The sequence below is a fragment of the Giraffa tippelskirchi genome, chromosome 14, assembly GCF_054371585.1.
Source record: "Giraffa tippelskirchi isolate mGirTip1 chromosome 14, T2T-mGirTip1v1.2.pri, whole genome shotgun sequence".
Lineage (NCBI taxonomy): Eukaryota > Metazoa > Chordata > Mammalia > Artiodactyla > Giraffidae > Giraffa > Giraffa tippelskirchi.
Genome location: NC_137288.1, coordinates 12,555,001 through 12,572,998, shown reverse-complemented (window position 1 = coordinate 12,572,998; position 17,998 = coordinate 12,555,001).

The window sequence follows — 17,998 nt, the reverse complement described above, 5'->3', positions numbered from 1 at the left end:
TGATTTCACGTGCCTTTGGGGCATGGCTCACGGAGATGGACGTGAAGCAGCAGGGCAGCCACATCTGGCGTCTCGGCCTAGCTAGGGCGGCTCCACGAGTGACCTCTCGGAACCGGGGCTGAGACCGCCATCCCTCCCCGGGCCCCCCTCGGTGGCTGGGTATGGGGGGGAGGAGGGGGAGGTTTCGGAGGGGAGACGGGAGATCTGGGCTTGTGGTTGGGGGCGCGCGGGGCCACACGTGTCATGTCATGATATTCCTGTAACGCTCCAACGAGATACGTATTATTCTCTATTCTGCAGATTGCTATCTGTATCTGAATGGAAATGTATTAGACTCTTGAAATCTGAGCCTTGACGAGGGGTGCGCCCTGTACGTCTCGGGCTACAGGCAGCATACGGAAACTGAAGATATCAGGAATCACGTATAAAGGTTCAAGTCAAAGAAACGGACCTAGTTCAGGGGCAGACTTAGTCTTCCTCGCTGCAGCCTCAAGGTAAATGCTGGGGGTACCCAGTCTATTCTTGGGAAGATACAGTGTTTATCTTAACTGTTGCCAGCAGCGCAGCTTCTCCTCTACCGGAGTTGAAATTGAGATTTAGTTCTTGCAGCTAGTAGTTCTTTTTCAGAACATCTATCGGGAAGGATCTGAATAGCTTGTCATGTCCCTGAAAATATACTAGACAACATTTGGTTCAGCTCTCGTACCCAGAGACTGGGGAAATTAAGGTGGCACTAGAAATCGCACCTTTGCGTTATATAGTATCTTTCCTGGAAAACAGGGTGCTCTTAAACTCTAATTGTATCAAACAGTAGCAGGGATAAGAAGTGCACGATCCACAAGTTTCAGTAAAGCCGGCTCTCCCGCGCCTTAACATTGTATACATTGTTAACAAAAGTTTAGAACTGGACACTCGATGGCAACAAAGAGGCATCCTGTTTGGCGTTTCTTTGGACTGCAGCCGGGAGAGGAGCAGAGCCGACTTGTTCAGTCCCCGGTCCCGCTACTCCTAGGCCTTTCCTCACACTTGACCTTGGATGCTCTGGGGCAGGTTGTGTCTGCCACAAGCACTCGATGTGTCCGGAAGCACTGAATCCTCTGTTCGTTGACTTTGTTCCCAGGACTGTCTCAGGAGGTGACGATGTTTTCCCATGGGGGAATCTGTGTCAGAGGCTTGCCAACCATACTTTCCACGTGGTTCATGAAAAGCTCACCCGTCACCGGTCACCTGTCGACTCACCATCCGTACGAGAGTCAGCACCAACACGCCCGGCAGAGCTGAGCGTCAAGAAGGGGTTGCGTGGAAAGAGATTTGTGTGCTTGGTCCTGGTCCTGGTTATAGACAGAAAGTATCAAGGGGGAATAACTCCCAGAATAAGTAGGCTTGCCTGGAATGCGAAATAGTGAGAAGAGGCCTCGCGCTTGGAGGATGGGTCAGAGCTCTAGCCACGGGAGAGTGAAAAGGAAAGGCCCGGGAAAGGGCCGTGGGGCAGGGGACGGTCTGAGCCCAGCACCAGCGGTGAAGAACGAGGAGGCACCTTGAAAGAACGTGCTGTTCGGAGGTTTGTGGTAAGAGCACACCGGTGCTGCTAAAGATGAGGCTTGTGGAACCCAGATGGTGAAGAGGAGCCAGAAACAGGCCAGGAAGGATGAGAATCCTGTGTACTGAGGACCTGCACTTCACCAAGCCCACAGCAAAGGGTGCTGTCTAGATTCAAACCCAGTCACTTGCGCAAACGCCCCTCAGCCACCTCCTCATCTACAAGGCCGACAGATACTCGGTGCGTGAGGTGCGTGTACAGTCTAGGTGGACGGCACTCACATTATCGGGCAACCACACAGCTACTACGTGCTTTGAAAGAACCAACAGTGAGCTGATAGCTTTTTCTGGATCTGCCTATAAGCAAAGATACCGCTCGCTGCATACTGTGGATCTCGACTCCTGTCTCACGTCTCCATGAAGCCATCAGAAAAGTCCTGTTCGTGCTCCCTCTCAGGCCAGGAATGACACTTAAAGTGTAACGTGCTCACGAAGTCCTCAGAGATTCATGGATTTGAATCGAGAAATTCCACCTGGTCCTTTCGCTCCCGATCCACTCCTGCTCTCACCACTACTACCACACGAGCGAGTTCACCTGAATTAGCTCGCACACGTGGGGATGGAGTTAGCTTTCGGCACACGGATATTTAGAAATTCCATGGCAGTATGCCAGGTATTCACATTATGTATCAGATATTCGCCTAATTTGATAATAAGAGAGCTCATGCCTCAGGCATAACTTCAGGCAGATTTCCCCTCCAACAGAAACAGCTCAGATGGGCTGGCAGCCCGAGAAAACGAGCAACTGCCACTGACAGACTGAGACACCTATGGGCTCCCTCCATGGGGAGACCTTCTGCCAAGGCTTCTCCCTCAAGGGCCGTGACCCAGCCTGCGGGCATCAGCTGAGGAGAAGGGGAGGTGGGTGCCCCGGAAACCAGCCGCGCTCGAGTCAGTCTCCCAGGAGCTCTCATTCCAGCTCTGGACACTCACTCCCGGGCCTGGGTTCTCACTCCCGCTTTCAGATGGATCCCAGGCCCTTCTTCAGAGAAGTTCCTCCAGATGAGTCCCCAGCCACCAGTGGGCCTCATTCGACCTTGCTGGACCTCCCTCCCCTTCTGAAGCTAGGTTCCGTCTCTCTCTTCACAAAACTTTAAGTCCAAAATAGATTGTTAACAATGACTTGCCATTTCCTTTTGTTCTCACCACTATTCTGACTACTTGCATTTAATTCTGCTCACCTTTGGATTGCTTATGACACTCCAGGCCACTGAAAAAAGAGAGTGTCCATTCTGAGCTCAAAGATTCTCAGGCGGCATTTGGGCCTCACTTTACCTCTGCTGGAGACCTAGGAAGGTGGCAGGTGACCGGGACCTGCCAAGAGCAGAGCAGAAGCTGTGCCCCTGAGCAGTGGTGCCTGGCTCTCTCTCATTGGTCGCAGAGGGTCTGCAAGATTCGAGGGGGTTCTTGACGGCCCCACCATGCTGGCGAGCCGTGTCGTCTCATCTCATCGGGAATCTGACCCCTCATCAGCAAGCGTAGCCATGTGCCCGCACCCTGAGTCTCTAAACCCTTCCCAGACCATCGCTCGGCCCGCCTTCTCCTCTCGGGCAGAATGAACCTGGGCTTCTCTCCTGGGACAGGTCCTTCTGTGTCATGGGATGTCCTCTTTACTCCTATTGCCGGCAATAGGAGTATTGATGGGCTGCTCATAGGTCAGAGACTCCTCATTCGTATTACCCAGAGGCTTTTCTTCAGTCAGTAAATTTTGTTCCTTTGACCTTAAAGGGATTGCCTTTGAAGACTATCATTTCTGACCTAGTCGCAAACCGTCTCTTTTGAGGAACTTCCTTAGGGTTCCAGGGATTAAGACAGTTTGCTTCCATTGCAAAGGGCACAGATTCATTCCTCGATTGCAGGATCTAGATCTCCTATGCCTCACACTGTAGCCAAAAAGGTATATTTTAAATATAAAAGGGCCAAGCATAAACCTACTACTTTCCCTTTCCATTATTATGATAATAATCTAATTCTCTTCAAGGCAACACAAATGTTTCTTACTAACTAGAAGGATCATGTCGCGGAAATTATAAAGAGAAAAACAGGGAATTACTTCATGATATCTCACTACATCCGTCTCTGATCCGACGTAGGAAAAATCAAGGAAGTCCACGTAAAGTATCATCTTTAAATAGAGCTCTCCGCTTTGAGAGAATAGAACTAAACTCATTAAAACTAAGTTTTCCAGTATGTGGCTGCTTTGAAATCTTGCATCCAACCAACAATTCTGGAACCTATGATAATTCAGAATTGAGTAACCGATGACACAAACACTCTATTAGTCAGGGGGACGTTTTGGATCGCCTGAGTTCTACGTTCTCAATGTTATCAAGCCAGACACAATCTTCACGGTTTTTCATAGATCTTGTAATATCTTTTTTAAAATTTCAACTTTTTTGAGGTATAATTGACATATAAAATTGCAAGAAATTGAAATATAACTGTGGTGATTTCATGTGTTTACGATGTGAAAGGATTCCTCATCCAGTTAATTCATATCACCTCACATATTTCACCTTCTTTTTTTTTTCTTCCCTCCATCTTTCCTACTTAGATTTTATCTTCATAAGATTTCATTTATACAAAACATGTCAAAAAGATTGCCGTGTTTTACATGAGATCCTCAGACTCTATTCATCTTATAGCTGAATATTTGTTCCCTTTTACCAACCTCTCCCCATAGCCCTAGTAACCACTTTTCTACTCTCTGTATGAGTTTTACTTTTTCCGGGATGCAATATCAGAGCCAGTCCTGAAATTTCCTCCAATTACAATTCTTCTCTCAGAGTCATCAGTCCATTTTGTGTTCTCTTTCATGTTTTACAATATTACTCCTAGGCGTCTCGGCCTAGCTAGGGCGGTTTCACAAGTGACCTCTCAGAACCGCGGCTGAGACCTCCATCCCTCCCCGGGCCCCCCTCGGTGGCTGGGCGCTGGGGTGGTGGGGGGTGGGGAGAGGAGTCGGGGGAGCTGGTCTAGGGGTTGGGGGCGGGTGAGGGCCAGGGGACCGTCCCCGGTGGTCCCGCTGAGACGTGAAGGCAGGTTCTGTCCCGCTGAGAACTTCCTGCCTTCGGGCGTGTGAGAGGAGCAGATTTCTCTCCAATCCAAGGCCATGCATCATTTTTGGCCTGTTCAACAAGGCTAGACAAGCACGTATTTGTGTGTCTATCTTGGCTTGTTTTCTGACGGAGGCCAAAGACCTCTTCAGGCGTGTCCAAAGGATCTGCCAGGGTGGGAGGGTGCAGGTCAATCCATGTGTCAAGAGAGCCAGAGAATCTGTCACAGCTGTGACTCAGGCCTTTTTCAGAAACAGGCCAACTTTGATGATTCCCCTGGACAGGAATCACCGCAGAAGTTTCCTTGAAGGGATCGAGTTGCAGGAGTCGGGGGCGTGGCCCCGCCGCCGCCAGAGGGCTTCCTCAGCCAGGCAAGGCCGGCCGCTGGCCGGGGCTATTGTCTGTGGGCCCCACCCCCACCGCCACCCTCCACCCTCCCCTCCCCCTCCCCCTTCCCCTTCCCCTCCCCCTCCCCCTCCCCCTCCCGCTCCCCCTGCAGGGCCCCTCGTGGGATAGCTTCATTCAAATGCAGAACGCTTTCCAGTCAAGGAAGAGCCTTTGGACTTTGCCTCGATTGAATGGTGATCCGCCCCGACCCCACCCCCATTTCTCCACCTTGAGGCTGCCCCTTCAGCACCGCGCGGAGGAATGGGCCTGGGGGGGGGGGGAGGGAGGCTGAGGGACAAACTCGCCTTGGGTCAGGCCAAAGGAGTCTCCTCCTTTTCGTAACCCAGGAAACCCCGCTAATGCATGTGAGGATCACGGACGTGCGTCGAAGCAGCCATCATCTCTTGACATCTTCCTCCGTGGGAGGCGTTTTTCCTTCCTGCCTGCCTTCAGAGAGACAGAAAAGGAGGGAGGGGCAGAGCGTTCCGCTGGCGCTGGCCGGTTCTTAAGTCACTTGAATCCAAAACACTCCATAGGGCACGGAGGGGTGCGTGCGTGGGGTGGGGTGGGGGCGGCGGCCTACTCCGGACCCCAGGCGTTCCCTCCTCTGACACTTGCCTGGAACCCATGAAAAGCTGAGCTGGTGACTGTGTGTGTGTGTGAATGCGTGCATGTGCGCGTGTCCGTGAGAGAAGGCACGTGTGCGTGAGAGAAAAAGAGAAAAAGGAAGGAGAGAAAGAAAGAGAGAGAGAGAAAGAAAGAGAAGGAAAGAAAGAGAGAGAGAGAGACAGAGAGAGAAAGAAAGAAAGGAAGACAGACAGACAGAGAGGGAGGGAGGGAGGGAGGGGGAGAGAGAGAGAGAGAGAGAAAGAAAGAATGAAAGAAAGAAAGAAAAAGAAAAGAAAATCCAGAATGAAAGGAGGAAGGAACGAGGGAAGGAGGGAGGGACCAAATAGGTTAGTTAGTACGGGCCTCCCTGTCATGGAAAAGAGTCTCTGAGCACAGATCCTCCGTTCAGTGAACCAGTTCTCATATCTCCTCTCAGGAGGCTGTGATGTCGATGGACGGGTTTGGGAAAGCAGGCCTGGGGTGCAAGCAATCAGGTATTTCCTCAGAGGCACTTGTAGGGAAACCAAGGAAACACACAGGTTCATCCCTGGAGCGGATTCGAAACCAGTCGGTGCAGGGGGAGTCAGTCAAGGAGATTTCTAGATGTCAGGGTCGGGTCCTGGAGCGGGTTGCCATGCCCTTCTCCAGGAGACCTTCCTGGCCCGGGGATGGAACCCGGGTCTCCTGCATCGCAGGCAGACTCTTGACCGTGTGAGCCACCAAGGAAGCTCTGTCGGAAATGTTCACCGAGTCCTCTTGTTGTAGCCACGCGTTCTGGGAAACAAACTCACTCAGAAGGACCATGCAGGTAGTGGAGTGCAGTTTCTTACACCAGCGGGCCCAAGGCAGAGTCTTCTCTTAGCCAAGGACCCCAACCAGCATTCGTGAAAATCTTTTATACCTCAGGGGTATGTGTCTGAACCCACCACCCCAAATTCCTTGAGACTTACCTAAACAAAGGAAGGGTAAAGACAATCCCGATAACCCCATCATTCATGTGTTATAAGACGAGATACACAGTGGACATTTATTCACAGGCCTGTGGTCATATCCTGATACACATAATGGAACTGATGGCTTTGTTCTGTGACAGAGATAATTAGCATATTCTTTTAGGCCACGGAGAGTCCAAGTACAAGCCCCAAAGGCTGTTTTATCCGGGTGTGTGTGTGTGTGTGTGTGTGTGTGTGTGTGCGCGCGCGCGCACGCGCGGGCAGGCGCCTGCGTGTGTGTGTGTGCGTGTCCGGTTTTCCATTGGTATGCCCCTTCTATAGACACCGGGCACAAAGTTCAGAGTCCATTGGGAGGGTGACCGTGCGTGTAGCCTCATGTTCGCAGCCTGGCCTAAGATGGAGTCCAGCTCTGTCTGTTTCCTCCTTCACTCTAGCTTCCATCTGCAGAGCTTCAGGCACAGGGCCTTTTGAGTTCTCCGTCAGAAGGGCAAGAGATGGTGGCAAATGTCCCCCCAGAGAGGGTTGTCCCCTCTGACAGAGCTTCCGATATCGGAGGCAACTCAGAAAACTTCAGGATCCAGTCCCACTTTCGGGGGAAGCACCACAGGCAAAGGACCAAACACACGTGGCCCAGGAATCTCCCATCCAGAAGTGGATATCCCCGTTTCACAGAAACATCCTCTGGGCCCCTAAGGAACGTATGGAAATCACTCTCTCGCCAAGGAGAGAAGAATCCTCACTGAGAGTTTCTGAAGTCTGGAAGGACCAGGTAGAGAGAAAAAGAGAAACGATTCTATTCCGCTGACAGGGGCATTATTGTTTGAAGCGACCAAGTGGATGTCCGTCTTTTCCAATTCCCATTTTAAACATTGTGTCCTTTCCGGTCCTTTGTGGTCTCTTTGGATCTGGAAAGCAACAGAGTTAACGGTAAGGTCCTTTTTTTTTTTTTTTTTTTTTTATGATTATGATTATTTTCCCCCCCTGCCTGTCTGCCTGTCCCTCCCCCTCTTCTCTCTGTCTCTCGCGCTTTTCACTCAGGTTAGGGAATTCACAACAACAACAACAAAAGTAGTGAGAAATCTGTATTTCTGCAGGTCAGGAAGCAACAGGTAAGAACTAGACATGGAACACAACAGGCTGGTTCCAAATAGGGTAAGGAGTCCATCAAGGCTCTCTATCATCACCCTGCTTATTTAACTTACATGCCGAGTACAGCATCACGAGACACGCTGGGCTGGATGAAGCACAAGCTGGAATCAAAATGGCTGGGAGAAATAGCAATCCCCTCAGATATGCAGATGACACCACCCTTATGGCAGAAATGAAGTATAGAGTGGGTTTACAAAGTCGTGCTCGTTTCGGGTTTTCAGATTCTTTTCCCTCAGAGGTGAATCCAAAGTAGGAAGCCTACATTTCCTGTGCTGCCTGGTAGGTGCTTGTGGATTGTATGATGTACATGTCGTATGTGTACACGTTCAACCCGACCTCCTAAGTGGACCGTCCTGCCCCTCCCCGCCCCAACGTATTTTCGTCAAGAAGTCAGGCATCCATTTGAGCATCCTACTCCTCAGGTCATCCGATCCCATGGAAGAAGTCAATCCTCCCGTTTTTCCATCGGTCCTCTACACGTCGCCTGATGATGATGGGGGGTGACCGGAAGACTGACAGTTCTGAAGAATTTTGCAAGAGATTCGGTGAAGGCTCCTAGGATTTGCTCAGTGAAGTGGGTGGCGTGTCAACCACTAGGGACCGTGGAAGGTATGCCCCAAGTGGCAAACAGCGTTACCTTCCACAGAGAAAGCTCTACCTAGCATACCAAGGATGCTTGACCACGCACCCGCCCCGCCCCCCCCCAGGTGACAGGCGTGACGGGTCAGACTGTAGAAATCTTCCTGTCAAGGGTGTATTAACAGGCAGAGGCACCTTAGAGGCACCCTGTCCTGTGAAGCTGGAGGTGGGGAGGAAGGGGCAGAGGGACGATGAAGAAGGGAAGGAGAAAGTGAGGGACAGGGACACCACACAGTGTGTGTGGGGGGCGTGTCTGTGCCGTGTGTGGGTTCCACGTGGGTGTGTGCGCCTGTGGGTGCGGGTGTGAGGGGAGGCGGGCAGAGGCAGAGGCAGGGAGACACACAGCCAGGTCAAGGATAACATAATGTGTGTGGGGGGAGGGGCGGGGGTGGGTGGGTGCGTGCGTGCGTGGTGTGTGCGTGGGGGGGGGTGGCGCACAGGACCGTGTGTGAAGGAGGGCAGTGTGTGGGGGGCAAGTGTGTGTGTGGGGGGGTGTCTGTGCTGTGTGCGGGTGCCACGTGGTTGTTAAGCGGGGGGTGGGGGGGAGGGGCGGGCAGAGAGACACACCCGGGCCAAGGACAACGTACTGTGTGGCGGAGCGGGCGGGGGGTGGGTGGGAGTGTGGGTGCGGGGTGTGTGCGTGTGTGCGGTGCCCCATAGGACCGTGGGGGGGGGCAGTGTGTGTGTGGGGGTGTGGGTCTGTGCTGTGTGCAGATCCCACGTAAGTGTGAGTGAGGGGAGGGGCAGAGGTAGAGGCAGAGGGACACAGCCAGGCCAAGGACAACATAGTTTGGGGGAGGGTCGGGGTGGGGGGTGCGAGTGTGCGTGCGGGGTGTGTGCGTGTGTGCGATGGCGCCTAGGACTGTGCGGGGGGGCGGGCAGTGTGTGGGGGGTGGTGTGTCTGTGCTGTGTGCGGGTGCCACGTGGGTGTGTGCGCCTGTGGGTGCGGGTGTGGGGGAGGGGAGCGGGCAGTGACAGCGGCAGAGAGAGACAGCCAGGCCAAGGACAACGTAGTGTGTGGGGGAGCGGGCGGGGGGTGGGAGTGTGGGTGTGGGGTGTGTGCGTGTGTGCGGTGGCCCATAGGACCGTGGGGGGGCAGTGTGTGTGTGGGGGGGTGTCTGTGCTGTGTGCAGGTCCCACGGAGGTGTGAGTGGGGGGAGGGGCAGAGGCAGAGAGACACAGCCAGGCCAAGGACAACATAGTGGGGGGGGGGCGGGGGGGTGGGAGTGTGCGTGCGGGGTGTGTGCGCGTGTGCGATGGCGCATAGGACCGTGTGTGGGGTGTTGCGTGTGTGCGACGGCACATAGGACCGTGTGTGGGGTGTTGTGTCTGTGCTGTGTGGGAATGCCACGGGGGTGTGTCCGGGTGTGTGGGGGGGCGGGCAGTGACAGAGGCAGAGAGAGACAGCCAGGCCAAGGACAACGTAGTGTGTGTGGGCGGGGTCGGGGTGCGGGGTGGGAGTGTGCGTGCAGGGTGTGTGCGGAGGCGCCTAGGACCGTGCGGGGGGGCGGGCAGTGTGTGGGGGGTGGTGTGTCTGTGCTGTGTGCGGGTGCCACGTGGGTGTGTGCGCCTGTGGGTGCGGGTGTGGGGGAGGGGAGCGGGCAGTGACAGCGGCAGAGAGAGACAGCCAGGCCAAGGACAACGTAGTGTGTGGGGGAGGGGGCGGGGGGGAGTGTGGGTGCGGGGTGTGTGCGGTGGCCCATAGGACCGTGGGGGGGGCAGTGTGTGTGTGTGGGGGGGTGTCTGTGCTGTGTGCAGGTCCCACGGAGGGGTGAGTGGGGGGAGGGGCAGAGGCAGAGGCAAAGAGACACAGCCAGGCCAAGGACAACATAGTGTGGGGGGGGCGGGGCGGGGGGTGGGAGTGTGCGTGCGGGGTGTGTGCGTGTGTGCGATGGCACCTAGGACCGTGTGTGTAGGGGGGCAGTGTGGGGGGATATTGTGTCTGTGCTGTGTGCGAATGCCACGGGGGTGTGTGCGCCTGTGGGTGCGGGTGTGGGAGGGGCGGGCAGTGACAGAGGCAGAGAGAGACAGCCAGGCCAAGGACAACGTAGTGTGGGTGGGCGGGTTCGGGGTGCGGGGTGGGGAGTGTGCGTGCGGGGTGTGTGCGTGTGTGCGGAGGCGCCTAGGACCGCGCGGGGGGGGGCAGTGTGTGTGTAGGGGGGGGTGTCTCTGCTGTGTGCGGGTGCCACGTGGGTGTGAGGGGGGCGGCGGGCAGAGAGACACACAGCCAGGCCAAGGACAACATAGTGTGTGGAGGGGGAGGGGCGGGGGTGGGTGGGGGGTGTGTCTGTGCTGTGTGCGGGTGCCACGTGGTTGTTAAGGGGGGGGCGGGCAGAGAGACACACAGCCAGGCCAAGGACAACATAGTGTGTGGGGGAGGGGCGGGGGGGTGAGAAGCAGTGTGGGTGCCGGGTGTGTGCGTGGGTGCGGTGGCCCATAGGACCGTGTGGGGGAGGGCAGTGTGTGTGGGGGGTGTGTGTCTGTGCTGTGTGCAGGTCCCACGTAGTTGTGAGTGGGGGGAGGGGCAGAGGCAGAGGCAGAGGCAGAGAGACACACAGCCAGGCCAAGGACAACATAGTGGGGCGGGGTGGGGGGGGTGGGAGTGTGCGTGCGGGGTGTGTGCCTGTGTGCGGTGGCGCATAGGGCCGTGTGTGTAGGGGGCCAGTGTCGGGGTGGTGGTGTGTCTGTGCGCCACGTGGGTGTGGGGGGGGGCCGGCAGAGAGACAGAGCCAGTCCAAGGACAACGCTGTGTGTGTGTGTGAGTGGGTGTGCAGGGTGTGGCCGGCGTGTGTGCGGGTGCTGCGTAGGGCCGTGCGGGAGTGCGTGCGCTGTGTGTGTACGCGTTGGGGGCGTGGGCAGCGTGTGTAGGTGGTGCGGGCAGAGACAGAAAGACACAGTCAGCAAAGGACAACGTGCACAGATATTCTTCTGAATATTTGCTTGTGTTTTCTGAGCTCATCACCTCCGGGATCAAGCTCACTCCCGTGCAACGGGAGTCTGCCCCCCTCACCTCAGCCACCACCGGCCAGCACTTGTCTTGGGCAGACAAGGGAGTGTTCCGATTTGGCCGGCGCGGGGGGGGGGGGGGTGGGGTGGCGGAGGAGTGGGGTGGGTGCGCAGGGTTTCGTTGTCACGAGGCGAACTTTGACCCTTGTGTTCTGCCCCTGAACCTCACTGGAGAGACTGGACCCGCGTGACCTGTCACGTCTTGGTTTCAACATCCTTGGCGGGAGAACTAAGATTCCCCCATGCGAAGTGATCAGGCCAGAGAGAAGGAAGTCGATTCCCTTGGGATCCAATGCCCGTTTTCTCGAATCCAGTTAAGTTTCGTCAAGATTTCCCACCCAAACCGAAAAGCCGAAGTGGCTACCTATCCCCGCCCCCTTGACCTCTGTCCCAAGGTGCCCCTCCCACACCGCCTCCTTCCACAGCCTCAAGGCATTCAAGAGTTAGCCGGCCCGGGCCGGCTCCATCCGTGGTCGCCCCGCCCCAAGACCCTCTGAAAAAGCGCCCGACAGGCAGGTGGCGCCCGACCCCCAACCAGCTATCCAGTGAGCCAGCCCCAGCATAGGAGCTTAGTGGGCGACCGACGGGGACTCGTTGCCAGACGGAGCCCATCCTAGTTCGCGTTTCTCCGCTCAGTCAACGGCGCAGACAGGAGAACGGGATCCGCCCACACTTCTCGAGAACGTCCCTGGGCGAGGGATGACGGACGCACGGACGGACGGGACGGGAAGGATTCTTGACTCCCCACCCACGGAGCAGCGGAATGCACTCCCATCCGAGGGGGATCGCAGGCCCACGTCAGACGGTGTGAGCACACGCCCCAGAACAACAACTCGCCAGCATCCCCGTCCGTGTCCCCGTCACCATCTTTGGGCACGCCAGGAGAAAGCCCTTTTGTGACCCGGACGACGGCTCTTTCGGCAAAAGCAACGTTGAGCAACGGCACAAATGAAGAGACTTGGATTTGAAACGACGCGTTCATATAGCAGCGCCTCAAAAGCAAAAGCACGCACTCGTCCCTCACATAACCGCAACCAACAAACCCGACGCACCTGAAAAAGAAAAAGCAAACGGAAGAGAACGGGTCGATCTGGCGGCTCGGTCGCCGAGACCAGATCAACCCCGGAAGGCAGGGCGAGCCGAGAGCCCACTCGGGTGAGGTCGAGCGGGATCAACACGGCAGCTCGGCGGCAGAGGTCGCGAGTGGGAGAGGTCCGTCCGGGTGCTCGACCCGCGGGCGCTGGCCGCTCTGCGGCCCAGTGAGGGAAGGAGGGGGGGAGGGGCGGAGACCCTGACAACTGGGCGACGCGCGCGCGCTGGCGGCTCGGCTGGCGAGGTCGCGAGTGGGAGAGGCCCGGCCGGCAGGTGGACCCGCGGGCACCGACAGCTCGGCGGCAGAGTGAGGAAAGTGGGGGGAGGGGCAGACAGCCTGACAACCGGGCGACGGGCGCGCGCTGGCGGCTCGGCGGGCGAGGTCGCGAGTGGGAGAGGCCCGGCCGACAGCTGGACACGCGGGCACCGCCAGCTCGGCGGCAGAGTGAGGGAAGGAGGGAGGAGGGGCGGAGTCCCTGCCAGGCGGGCGACGCGCGCGCGCCGGCGGCTGGGCGCCATAGGTCGCGAGTGCGAGAGGCCCGGCCGACAGGTGGACACGCGGGCACCGCCAGCTCGGCGGCAGAGTGAGGGAAGGGGGGGGAGGGGCAGACACCCTGACAACCGGGCGACGGGCGCGTGCTGGCGGCTCGGCGGGCGAGGTCGCGAGTGGGAGAGGCCCGGCCGACAGCTGGACCCGCGGGCACCGCCAGCTCGGCGGCAGAGTGAGGGAAGGAGGGAGGAGGGGCGGAGTCCCTGCCAGGCGGGCGACGCGCGCGCGCTGGCGGCTCGGCGGCAGAGGTCGCGAGTGCGAGAGGCCCGGCCGACAGGTGGACACGCGGGCACCGCCAGCTCGGCGGCAGAGTGAGGGAAGGAGGGAGGAGGGGCGGAGTCCCTGCCAGGCGGGCGACGCGCGCGCGCTGGCGGCTCGGCGGCAGAGGTCGCGAGTGCGAGAGGCCCGGCCGACAGGTGGACACGCGGGCACCGCCAGCTCGGCGGCAGAGTGAGGGAAGGGGGGGAGGGGCAGACAGCCTGACAACCGGGCGACGGGCGCGCGCTGGCGCCTCGGCTGGCGAGGTCGCGAGTGGGAGAGGCCCTGCCCGCAGGTGGACACGCGGGCACCCGCAGCTCGTCGAGAGTTAGGGAAGGGGGGAAGTTAGGGAAGGGGGGGAGGGGATAGAACCCCGTCGGGCTCGTCGACCCGCGGCTCCTGGCGGCTCTGCGGCCGAGTTAGGGGAGGAGTGGGGGAGGGGCAGACAGCCTGACAGCCGGGCGACGGGCGCGCGCTGGCGGCTCGGCGGGCGAGGTCGCGATTGGGAGAGGCCCCGCCCGCAGGTGGACACGCCGGCACCCGCAGCTCGTCGAGAGTTAGGGAAGGGGGGGAGTTAGGGAAGGGGGGGAGGGGATAGAACCCCTTCGGACTCGTCGACCCGCGGCTCCTGGCGGCTCTGCGGCCGAGTTAGGGGAGGAGGGGGGGAGGGGCAGACAGCCTGACAGCCGGGCGACGGGCGCGCGCTGCCGGCTCGGCGGGCGAGGTCGCGAGTGGGAGAGGCCCTGCCCGCAGGTGGACCCGCGGGCACCCGCAGCTCGTCGACAGGGTTAGGGAAGGGGGGGAGGGGATAGAGCCCCGTCGGGCTCGTCGACCCGCGGCTCCTGGCGGCTCTGCGGCCGAGTTAGGGAAGGGGGGGAGGGGCAGACTCCCTGCCAGGCGGGCGACGCGCGCGCGCTGGCGGCTGGGCGCCATAGGTCGCGAGTGCGAGAGGCCCGGCCGACAGGTGGATACGCGGGCACCGCCAGCTCGGCGGCAGAGTGAGGGAAGGGGGGGAGGGGCAGACACCCTGACAACCGGGCGACGGGCGCGTGCTGGCGGCTCGGCGGGCGAGGTCGCCAGTGGGAGAGGCCCGGCCGACAGCTGGACCCGCGGGCACCGCCAGCTCGGCGACAGAGTGAGGGAAGGAGGGAGGAGGGGCGGAGTCCCTGCCAGGCGGGCGACGCGCGCGCGCTGGCGGCTCGGCGGCAGAGGTCGCGAGTGCGAGAGGCCCGGCCGACAGGTGGACACGCGGGCACCGCCAGCTCGGCGCAGAGTGAGGAAAGGGGGGAGGAGGGGCAGACACCCTGACAGCCGGGAGACGGGCTCGCGCTGGCGGCTCGGCGGGCGAGGTCGCGAGTGGGAGAGGCCCTGCCGGCAGGTGGACACGCGGGCACCCGCAGTTCGTCGACAGGGTGAGGGAAGGGGGGGAGGGGATAGAGCCCCGTCGGGCTCGTCGACCCGCGGCTCCTGGCGGCTCTGCGGCCGAGTTAGGGGAGGAGTGGGGGAGGGGCAGACAGCCTGACAGCCGGGCGACGGGCGCGCGCTGCCGTCTCGGCGGGCGAGGTCGCGAGTGGGAGGGGCCCTGCCCGCAGGTGGACCCGCGGGCACCCGCAGCTCGTCGTCAGGGTTAGGGAAGGGGGGGAGTTAGGGAAGGGGGGGAGGGGCTAGAACCCCGTCGCGCTGGTCGACCCGCGGCTCCTGGCGGCTCTGCGGCCGAGTTAGGGGAGGAGTGGGGGAGGGGCAGACAGCCTGACAGCCGGGCGACGGGCGCGCGCTGCCGTCTCCGCGGGCGAGGTCGCGAGTGGGAGGGGCCCTGCCCGCAGGTGGACCCGCGGGCACCCGCAGCTCGTCGTCAGGGTTAGGGAAGGGGGGGAGTTAGGGAAGGGGGGGAGGGGCTAGAACCCCGTCGCGCTGGTCGACCCGCGGCTCCTGGCGGCTCTGCGGCCGAGTTAGGGGAGGAGTGGGGGAGGGGCAGACAGCCTGACAGCCGGGCGACGGGCGCGCGCTGCTGTCTCGGCGGCAGAGGTCGCGAGTGCGAGAGGCCCGGCCGACAGGTGGACCCTCGGGCACCCGCAGCTCGTCGACAGGGTTAGGGAAGGGGGGGAGTTAGGGAAGGGGGGGAGGGGCTAGAACCCCGTCGGGCTCGTCGACCCGCGGCTCCTGGCGGCTCTGCGGCCGAGTTAGGGAAGGGGGGGGAGGGGCAGACTCCCTGCCAGGCGGGCGACGCGCGCGCGCCGGCGGCTGGGCGCCATAGTTCGCGAGTGCGAGAGGCCCGGCCGACAGGTGGACACGCGGGCACCGCCAGCTCGGCGGCAGAGTGAGGGAAGGGGGGGAGGGGCAGACACCCTGACAACCGGGCGACGGGCGCGTGCTGGCGGCTCGGCGGGCGAGGTCGCGAGTGGGAGAGGCCCGGCCGACAGCTGGACCCGCGGGCACCGCCAGCTCGGCGGCAGAGTGAGGGAAGGAGAGAGGAGGGGCGGAGTCCCTGCCAGGCGGGCGACGCGCGCGCGCTGGCGGCTGGGCGCCATAGGTCGCGAGTGCGAGAGGCCCGGCCGACAGGTGGACACGCGGGCACCGCCAGCTCGGCGGCAGAGTGAGGGAAGGAGGGAGGAGGGGCGGAGTCCCTGCCAGGCGGGCGACGCGCGCGCGCTGGCGGCTCGGCGGCAGAGGTCGCGAGTGCGAGAGGCCCGGCCGACAGGTGGACACGCGGGCACCGCCAGCTCGGCGGCAGAGTGAGGGAAGGGGGGGAGGGGCAGACAGCCTGACAACCGGGCGACGGGCGCGCGCTGGCGCCTCGGCTGGCGAGGTCGCGAGTGGGAGAGGCCCTGCCCGCAGGTGGACACGCGGGCACCCGCAGCTCGTCGAGAGTTAGGGAAGGGGGGGGAGTTAGGGAAGGGGGGGAGGGGATAGAACCCCGTCGGGCTCGTCGACCCGCGGCTCCTGGCGGCTCTGCGGCCGAGTTAGGGGAGGAGGGGGGGAGGGGCAGACAGCCTGACAGCCGGGCGACGGGCGCGCGCTGCCGTCTCGGCGGGCGAGGTCGCGAGTGGGAGGGGCCCTGCCCGCAGGTGGACCCGCGGGCACCCGCAGCTCGTCGACAGGGTTAGGGAAGGGGGGGAGTTAGGGAAGGGGGGGAGGGGCTAGAACCCCGTCGGGCTCGTCGACCCGCGGCTCCAAGCGGCTCTGCGGCCGAGTTAGGGGAGGAGGGGGGGAGGGGCAGACAGCCTGACAGCCGGGCGACGGGCGCGCGCTGCCGGCTCGGCGGGCGAGGTCGCGAGTGGGAGAGGCCCTGCCCGCAGGTGGACCCGCGGGCACCCGCAGCTCGTCGACAGGGTTAGGGAAGGGGGGGAGGGGATAGAGCCCCGTCGGGCTCGTCGACCCGCGGCTCCTGGCGGCTCTGCGGCCGAGTTAGGGAAGGGGGGGGAGGGGCAGACTCCCTGCCAGGCGGGCGACGCGCGCGCGCCGGCGGCTGGGCGCCAAAGTTCGCGAGTGCGAGAGGCCCGGCCGACAGGTGGACACGCGGGCACCGCCAGCTCGGCGGCAGAGTGAGGGAAGGGGGGGAGGGGCAGACACCCTGACAACCGGGCGACGGGCGCGTGCTGGCGGCTCGGCGGGCGAGGTCGCGAGTGGGAGAGGCCCTGCCGACAGCTGGACCCGCGGGCACCGCCAGCTCGGCGACAGAGTGAGGGAAGGAGGGAGGAGGGGCGGAGTCCCTGCCAGGCGGGCGACGCGCGCGCGCTGGCGGCTCGGCGGCAGAGGTCGCGAGTGCGAGAGGCCCGGCCGACAGGTGGACACGCGGGCACCGCCAGCTCGGCGCAGAGTGAGGAAAGGGGGGAGGAGGGGCAGACACCCTGACAGCCGGGAGACGGGCTCGCGCTGGCGGCTCGGCGGGCGAGGTCGCGAGTGGGAGAGGCCCTGCCGGCAGGTGGACACGCGGGCACCCGCAGCTCGTCGTCAGGGTTAGGGAAGGGGGGGAGTTAGGGAAGGGGGGGAGGGGCTAGAACCCCGTCGCGCTGGTCGACCCGCGGCTCCTGGCGGCTCTGCGGCCGAGTTAGGGGAGGAGTGGGGGAGGGGCAGACAGCCTGACAGCCGGGCGACGGGCGCGCGCTGCTGTCTCGGCGGCAGAGGTCGCGAGTGCGAGAGGCCCGGCCGACAGGTGGACCCTCGGGCACCCGCAGCTCGTCGACAGGGTTAGGGAAGGGGGGGAGTTAGGGAAGGGGGGGAGGGGCTAGAACCCCGTCGGGCTCGTCGACCCGCGGCTCCTGGCGGCTCTGCGGCCGAGTTAGGGAAGGGGGGGGAGGGGCAGACTCCCTGCCAGGCGGGCGACGCGCGCGCGCCGGCGGCTGGGCGCCATAGTTCGCGAGTGCGAGAGGCCCGGCCGACAGGTGGACACGCGGGCACCGCCAGCTCGGCGGCAGAGTGAGGGAAGGGGGGGAGGGGCAGACACCCTGACAACCGGGCGACGGGCGCGTGCTGGCGGCTCGGCGGGCGAGGTCGCGAGTGGGAGAGGCCCGGCCGACAGCTGGACCCGCGGGCACCGCCAGCTCGGCGGCAGAGTGAGGGAAGGAGAGAGGAGGGGCGGAGTCCCTGCCAGGCGGGCGACGCGCGCGCGCTGGCGGCTGGGCGCCATAGGTCGCGAGTGCGAGAGGCCCGGCCGACAGGTGGACACGCGGGCACCGCCAGCTCGGCGGCAGAGTGAGGGA